The following is an 8453-nucleotide window of genomic DNA, read 5'->3' on the forward strand; positions in this document are numbered from 1 at the left end:
CCAAAGCATTTTAACCCCTAAATTAGAGGCCAATTTAATAGATTGAAGTGTCCCCATAGCTTCCACCATATGATTGGTTTGAATACCTAAGGGATAGGCTACCTCTCCAGTGCAAAAACCAGCTTGATTTTGGATGACACCACCACAACCAGCTGGACCTAGATTTCCTTTCACCGCCCCATCAAAGTTGGCCTTGAACCACTCACTGGGGGGAAATGACTAGCAACACAAGCTTCTATTAATTTCGTTGATATTAGAGCCCAAAGAGGCTAGGATATTCCATCTTTTGAGAACATCAAAGTCCTCCTTACTGGTACAACTATGCACTCCCCTGGCCATTACATTCTCAACATAGTTATTTTTTATCTTGACCCAAACCACTTAAGAGGTGTTAATGTCATTCTAAAATATTCTATTATTTCTCTCTTTCTATATCCCCCAAAGGATATGGGCAAATGAGAACTTCCAAAGATTCCTTATGGTGATGTTATTGGTGGAATAATGCCATCTTCTAAAAGAATCCAGCATCTCCTTCTGGAAAACCCAATTCAGCCCCCACATTTGAAAAAACATCCCCCAAATAGGAGTAGTATAAGGACAGTCTAAAAAGATTTGGTTCACAGATTCCTCATTATTAAGACAAAGGTAGCAATAGTTAGGGAAACAAGATCCTCTCTTTATTAAGTTGTCAGTGGTAAGAATCTTTTTTTGCAAAAAGATCCACAAAAAGATGTTGATTTTGGGAGTCAACCCTGGATACCAAGCCTTGGCCCAACACGGAATAGGATCTTGGGAATGTGCTAGTAAAAGGACAATAGAGGAGACCGAATAATTTCTAGATGAAGTTCCACCCCACACCATATGGTCTTCCCTTCTGGGATTCAAGATTGCATGATTGATCATTAAGTTTACCTGCTTGAGTTTGGGATCAATGGGTCTAAGGTCCACACACATTTGATCTTTCCAATAATCAGCCACTTTGGTACCTATCTTCTCCTTGCAACTCTACATGAGTGTGTGAGAATCCAGCTTATTAAGAGGGGCTCCTCCAATCCAAGCATCTTCCCAAGAGTTCACCTTCCTGCCATCACCAAGGGCCCAAACATTGCCAAGATTAGCAACACCTTTAGCCTGGATAACACTATCCCAAATGAAAGACCCTCTTGGTATCTAATCTGAGACTAGGAACTCCTCAATGGTGGGAGCTTTCCTTAAGTACTTAGCCTTCTAGATATCATTTCATTCTCCTTTTCCCTGATAAGTTCTACATATTTGTTTTGCCAAGAGAGTTTTGTTCAAAGTTCTAATATTCCTAAGACCCAAGCCCCCCTTCTTTTTAGGTTTACAAACACTTTCCTAGGCTATGAGAGCCATTTTCTTCTTCTCCTCCACCCCTGACCACAAGAAGGATTTCTGGATTTTCTCAATGGCATCAAAAAATTTGCTAGGGATTTTAAAAAGGCTTAGAGCATACACTAGGAGACTTTGGAGGGAATATTTTAAGAGTTGGACTTTTCCAGCTTGACTAAGAAGGGTCCCTTTCCAACCAGCTAGCTTTCTGATGAATCTATCAACAAGACTATTCTAGAACAACTCCAAGGGTTTCAATCCCAAGGGGAGGCCTAGGTAGATAGCTAGAGGCTTACCAATTTGGCAACCAAGGATCTAAGCCATTCTGATTTGTTTGTCTTTCAAGGTATTGAAGAAGAAAACAAAACTTATCTCCTAATTGATGGCTTGACCAATTGCTTTGCTATAAGTGTTGAGAAGGTTCTTCATATTGGAAGCTTCTTTGATAGTGGATGATCCCATTAAAATGATATTATCAACAAATTGTTGATGAGCGCAACCTCTAAAACCAGAAGAAGGTGAAATACCACAAAGGAGCCCCTCAGAAATGGAGTTGCTGATAAATCTACCCAGACATTCAGCCAAGATGATGAAGAGTATGGGGGATATAGGATCCCCCTTCATGATACTCCTAGAAGTTTTGAAGAAAGTGGAAGGCACCCCATTGACAATGACAAAAAAAGAAGGGGTTGAGATGAGTTGTTCAATCATCTTAATGAATCTCACTCCAAATCCAAAAGCCCCCAACACCTTACTAAAGAAACTCTAGTCCACTCGATCATAGACTTTAGACAAATCGAGCTTCATCAGAAATCCTTATTTTTTTGAATCCACCAACGAATGAGTGTTTTTATGGATAGCTATGATGGAGTCAAGGATTTGTCTACCTAGAACAAAACCACTCTGTTGAGGCAAAAAGATCAGAGGAAGAATCCTTAACAACCTGCTAGTAACCACTTTAGAAATTATTTTATAAAAAGAGTTGGATAAGCTTATTTGTCAGAACTTATCCATAGAATCAACTCTCGGGCATTTGGGAATCAGAACCAGAAAGGTAGCATTAAGTTCCTTTAAGATCATTCTTGCCCCAAAGAACTCCTGCACACCTTTAACAACATCAGCTTTGAGGATGTCCTAGAAGGTTTGGAAGAAGAATAACGAGAAACCATCTGGGCCCAAGGCTTTGTTCCTGTCAAAAGAAAAGATTGCTTTTTTAACTTCCTCCGTAGAAGGGATGGCTTTCAAGACCTTGTTATGATCCTTTCTAATAGTAGGGGGGATATTGTCAAGGATGGCCTTCTGAGATTGACTGTCTAAACCAGAGTGCGTCAAAAGAAGTGACGTAAAGAAGTTCCTAACTTCCTTCCCAATCTCATCATTCTTCTTCATTTTAGTTCCCCTGATTTTTTAGCTTTAAGATTTTGTTAGCCGCCTTGTGTTTCATCACAGTCATATGGAAGAATCTAGTATTTTTGTCCCCTGCTTTAAGCCATAGGGATTTGGACCTTTGTTTCTAGAATTCCTCTTCTCTTATGATAATCTTGTGGTACTTCACCAACACTTCATTTTCCTCACTGATTAAAACTTCATTGTATCCACTAATTTGGATTTAATACTGCATTTCCTTAAGTTCCAACTAAGTTTTAGTTTTGGGAGCAAACAGATCTCCAAAAACCTCCTTATTCCATTTTTAAATATTGTCCTTCACATTTCATAATTTTTTGGCAACTCTATACATAGTAGTTCCTTTAACATCAATGGACCACCACATCTCAATGACCTATGCTAGGTTAGGGTGATCAAGCCACATCCTTTCAAATCTAAACAGGCAATTTCTTTTAACAATAATATTATCAGTAGTAAAAATCACACAGAAATGTTCAGTACCTATTCTAGAGATAGCGAAGAGGATTCACTAATAATGATTAAACCACTCATTAGAAATGAGGGCCCTATCAAGTCTAACTTGAATGAGGTCATCTCCCATCCTTCTATTTGACCATGTAAACTTGGCCCCCTGAAGCTCAATATCGTGCAAGCCTTGGTCGATGATAAAGTTCAAAAGATCCATTCTGCTATCCAGCTGAGAGGGGACACCTCCAAACTTCTCATTGTCTTTGAGGGGGGTATTGAAATCCCCCATAACAATCCACATATCATTCTTTTAGAGGGTCCTAATAGTCTCCAACTTTCTCCAAAATATTCTTCTACCTTATCTATTATTAGGGACATAAATATCGGTAAGAAGAAAAGAGGTCCCATCCCCAATGTGATGGAACCTAATAAAAGCCAAGTTGCTATCCTGCATGACTAGCTCCCCAGAAACCCGCTTTAAGTTCCAAAAAATAGCTATGCCCCCTGAAGCCCCATCAAAGCTTCCACCACAAACTTCCCCATTCTTAAAAAGCTTAATCTTTTCAACTTTCTCTTTAATCATTTTAGTTTCTTGGATAATAACAATGTCCAGTTTATGTTCTCTAACTAGATTTCTAAGAACATCCTATTTATGTGGACTATTCAGTCCATGTATATTCCATGAGATTATTTTCATTTTTTAACTAGGGAACATACCTCATGGATGGTCATTTGAGTTTCATCTTCTATGTTCTTGTTGGCCTCTTGATCTCTAATCTGGCTTTCTTTTTTCCTTCCAGGAGGAGATGGGTTGAAACCCATATCAGCTTTGCTCTGGTATCTTGTCTTGATTGAATTTGCCTGAGGGGTAGATTTAGGCCCTTTCTTGACCCCTCTCTTCTACTTTACAACTTCATTTGTATTTCCATCTTCCTCTTGAGTGGTTGTCTTTTGGTCTACTTCATCAACCTTTGCCCACTTAGCATTAAGCAATGAGGTCATAGGTGATTGTTGAGTGGTGGCTTGTACCATTTCTACAGATTGTTGTGATCCTAACAATGAGATCCCTCCAAGGATAAAGCATCTATGAGCTTCTTCAAAATCACCACTGAGTCCTGCTCTGCTGGTAATTTTTGTTATGTGGTTTGAATCTGCTTCCTCATTGTTTTGTAACACCACCTATATCTCTCCTTCTTCCAGGTTATCACTCTTTTGATCCTCCTAATTGATATCTTGTCTATCATCTTTACCAGTTTGATCCATTTTACCTTTATCATTCAAAGGTATTTTTGGGTTTTCTCCATTAACATTTATTTGTTGCTCTATCATGTCAAGGATAATGACACTCAAGGCCTCATCGATTATGTTCTCTTTTCAGAGCTCTTTGGTTTCTTAATAGGGTTTTTTGCTTTCTATTGTAATGTCCTTTCTTTCTTTTCTTTCTCTTTGGCCACCTGAAGGGGCATTTCCTTGCTGTATGTCCTGCTTTTTGGCAATGAAAGCAAGCGAAAGTGATACTTTCATATTCCAGAGGTTGGTTCAATTTTCCCAATCTAGAGTTGATTTCAATGGATAAAGGCATATTTGTTCCTTGCGTAGCTCTGACGCAGATCCTGGCAATAGTAAGTCTTCTTCTAGTCGTAGTTATGGGGTCCATTGAGAGGAGTTCACCAAAAGAGCTAGCGACACTTTTAAACACATCTTCTACCCAAAATTCTATGGGAAGGCCCGACAGTCTCACCCATACAAGAGCATGGACCAAAAAAAAATTCATTAAGTTCCATCTTAGGCGTCCATTTTTGCAGAGCTAGCGTTGCTTTACCGATCAGCCAGGGACCACCACAGAGCACTCTTGACATATCTTCCTTGCAAGAGAAGGCCAAAGACAATGCCCCTTTTGACATAGCTGTGATCTCCACTTGACCTTGAAGATACTATTTGCATTTAGCAAAAGCCCTAACAACATCAATGTTTGGTCTGGGACCCAAAAATTTTCCAACTAGTGTCATTGCCATAATGTTGATGTTATGGTCAATAACAGGGTCTGGGATTTCAAAAGCAATTCTACCCTTTTCAAGGTCTAATATATTGTGCACTGGGGGGAGCGAGGATTTTCCACTCGGTTTGACACCGAATAGAGAATTCCAAGACCAACTAATGTCCCTTCACAACGATTCTTGCCTAGGAGTGTTTTCAACATGTGAATCATCCTTTTTTCCATCAGGATCGATGGGCTTCTCACCTGCTTGTGGGTCCTCATCCGCTAGGTCCTTTCCACTCGACTCAGAGGAATATGTGTTGTCCCTAGAGTCGTTCTTACCCTTCTACCCCTGGTTTTCTTGTCCATTGTAGGGTTTCCCGCCCTACCCTAGATTCAAATGTCCCGCCTCTCTATTCTCCCACTCCTCTCTCTTCTCTGCCATTGTTCTCCAATTATTTTTGTTGCTCTTTTAAAAAATTTAGGTATACCATAATTTTTTTAGTTTTTATTTTTTGATTGGTAAAAGGCCGAGGCCAGAGAGATTTTATTAATAAAAAATGATAATGACAACTCCATTCAGTGTGGGCACCAGTAGGAAATAATGGAGGGAAGAAAACCCTCTGTCTAGCCCAGATCCATTAATGGACTAGAAAATTAGAGCTGAAAAAAGAACATGATACATGGGTCCCTGGATAATGCAAATCCAAGTGAATCTTCTTGAAAGAATACTAAAGGATCATCCATACATTTCCTTAGTGCTATGTTTCAACCCTTCCCTAGAGAGGATTCCCTCGATCATGATTATCCACACAGCTAAAACCTGGATTTTTATTTTGCATGGTTTGGATCTAACAAATCCCCTATTCTACATAAGAGCCTTTTTACACCTTACATCCCAGAACAATGTTAGAAAGTTTGTAATAATAACAGACTTCTTAAAAAGACAAAAGCTTCAAAATTTCTAATTGATTATTATTTATTATTAAAGAAAACTTCCCTCAGCCGATACCAAGACTTAAATCTTGTCAAGATGAGACTTGCAAGAACCCTAATTCCTACCATGCAACAGAATACTACAAAAAGTGTTAGCCAGAAAATATACCCCCATCCGTAATTCCTAGCCTATACCAAAACATCCATTGAATAGCTTAAGAGTTGAGAGAACTATTTTCACATCCAATAATGAAGGATAGGAAATCAATGACACATTTGTTTCCCATTTAGAGCACTCAAAATGATTTAAACAGAGAAAAACCTACCAACCATCACATATCTAAATCATGGCAGTAATCCATCTTAATTTGAAAAACCATTCCTTCATAAGACACCAACCGCTTTGCTATATATATATGTATATATGTATGTCTATGTATATATGTATATATATGATTTTGATATAGGAATTTAATAAAGATAGAGCGAAGAGCGGAGTATCATCATTTCAAGCCCAGAGCTAAAGGGCTTCTTGATGAAAACTTCTATGACAAACGACCTTAGGGATTAGAAAATCTTCCTTATAGACAAAATACCATTTATGCATAAGGATAGAATGCTACAAATAGAAGAATGAATACGAGAAGATAACTATATATATATATATATATATATTAATATATATCTTGTTGGAACCATTTTGATCATAAATTAAGAGAGTGGAATAGATGCTAAGATGACAAATTACATAGCTAAAACCATAAGCAAAAAATAGTGAGCTAAATAGAGAAAATCATAACTAAGTCTAGAGAGTATAAAGATTAAACACCCATAAGTCTTTAAAATATAAGTCAAAGATAGAATGAAAGCAAGACAAAAACGGTTAAGAGTTTTAAAAGGTGACGAAAGGAAAAACCCTAGACAAACCCTTCATTAAAGGTCCAACAATTTCTTGCCCACATCTCTAATAAAAAGGTCCCAAAAATGAAAGAAGGCCCCTCCTTCGGTAGAAGCCTCATCCTTTCCTTCCCTGCTTATGAGGGCCCCTGGATCTTGAGAACTATAGTTTTACTAAAGAGGGGGAGACAGAAGAGGGAGGAATTGGCATATTGTCCGAGATCACTATGATGTTCTCATCTTCAAGGTAATTGATAAACCATTTGTCGCGTGGGAGATTTCTAACCTACAAGAGCCATAAAAGGAAGGAAAAAAATTCCTTCTCCTAATAGGGCTATAAGCTATAAAGGCCTGAAGATCTTCTATAGCTCGAATGGGGAATCGTGGGACTAGTTTATTCATCCTGATAAGGATATCGTAATCCTGAGGCTTTGGAGAAGTAAGTTATTTATCAATCTTGAAAACCACCCTCTCCAATTCGCCTAACATTTACTTTTTGAAGACCTTTTTGCAAAGCTTCACCACTACATTTTTGTCTTTCTCAAGATGCATAGCTATTGCTAAGAAAGCAGGAGAGTTAATGCTTTGTGAAAGACATCTCATCTAGCCATGGAGAAAAGGAGGATGCAAATAAATGATCGATATCAGATGGTCAGGATGCAAATGGAGCGATCTCAAGGATCTAAGAAATAATCACCACCACCTAAAAACATACTAGAGTACCATCACATTGGTACTAAGCGAGGAGGAGTTGCTGACGAAGGACCTCCGAAAGAGGAAAGCCAAAACTTAAGCTAAAACAACCAAATCTTAATGCTAAAAATGGCCAAACTAAGCCTAGAAGGCTTAGAGAAGAAGATAAGGCTAACTCTGAGGGGATTAATAAAATTTTATTCCTATTAATATGCAATGAATATGAAAATATAAATACCTATATATCCATGTATATATGTTTTAGTTGGAATGATATATATGAATACATGTCTATATACATATGCATATTCCTATATACCATTGCATACTGCTAGTCATAAAATCTTACGTATTATCTGATACTATATATCAAATATATATACATATGAATAGATTGTGTATATCTATGAGTAATATTAATGGTTTATACCTATACAAATGACTCTATACTTTATGTATATAACCATATTGTTATCTAGCAGGGTATAAATAAGTATTGGATTATGACTTGAATGCATACCTATATATATGATAGGAACTGCTAATCAGATTATAGGTGTTAATTGTATACCTATATAATGAGAGGATAGGTATATATATATATATATATATATATATATATATATATATATATATATATATATATATATGTATATGTATATGTATATGTATATGTATATGTATATGTATATGTATATGTATATGTATATGTATATGTATATGTATATGTATATGTATATGTAGT

Source organism: Cryptomeria japonica, chromosome 1, assembly GCF_030272615.1.
Source record: "Cryptomeria japonica chromosome 1, Sugi_1.0, whole genome shotgun sequence".
NCBI lineage: Eukaryota > Viridiplantae > Streptophyta > Pinopsida > Cupressales > Cupressaceae > Cryptomeria > Cryptomeria japonica.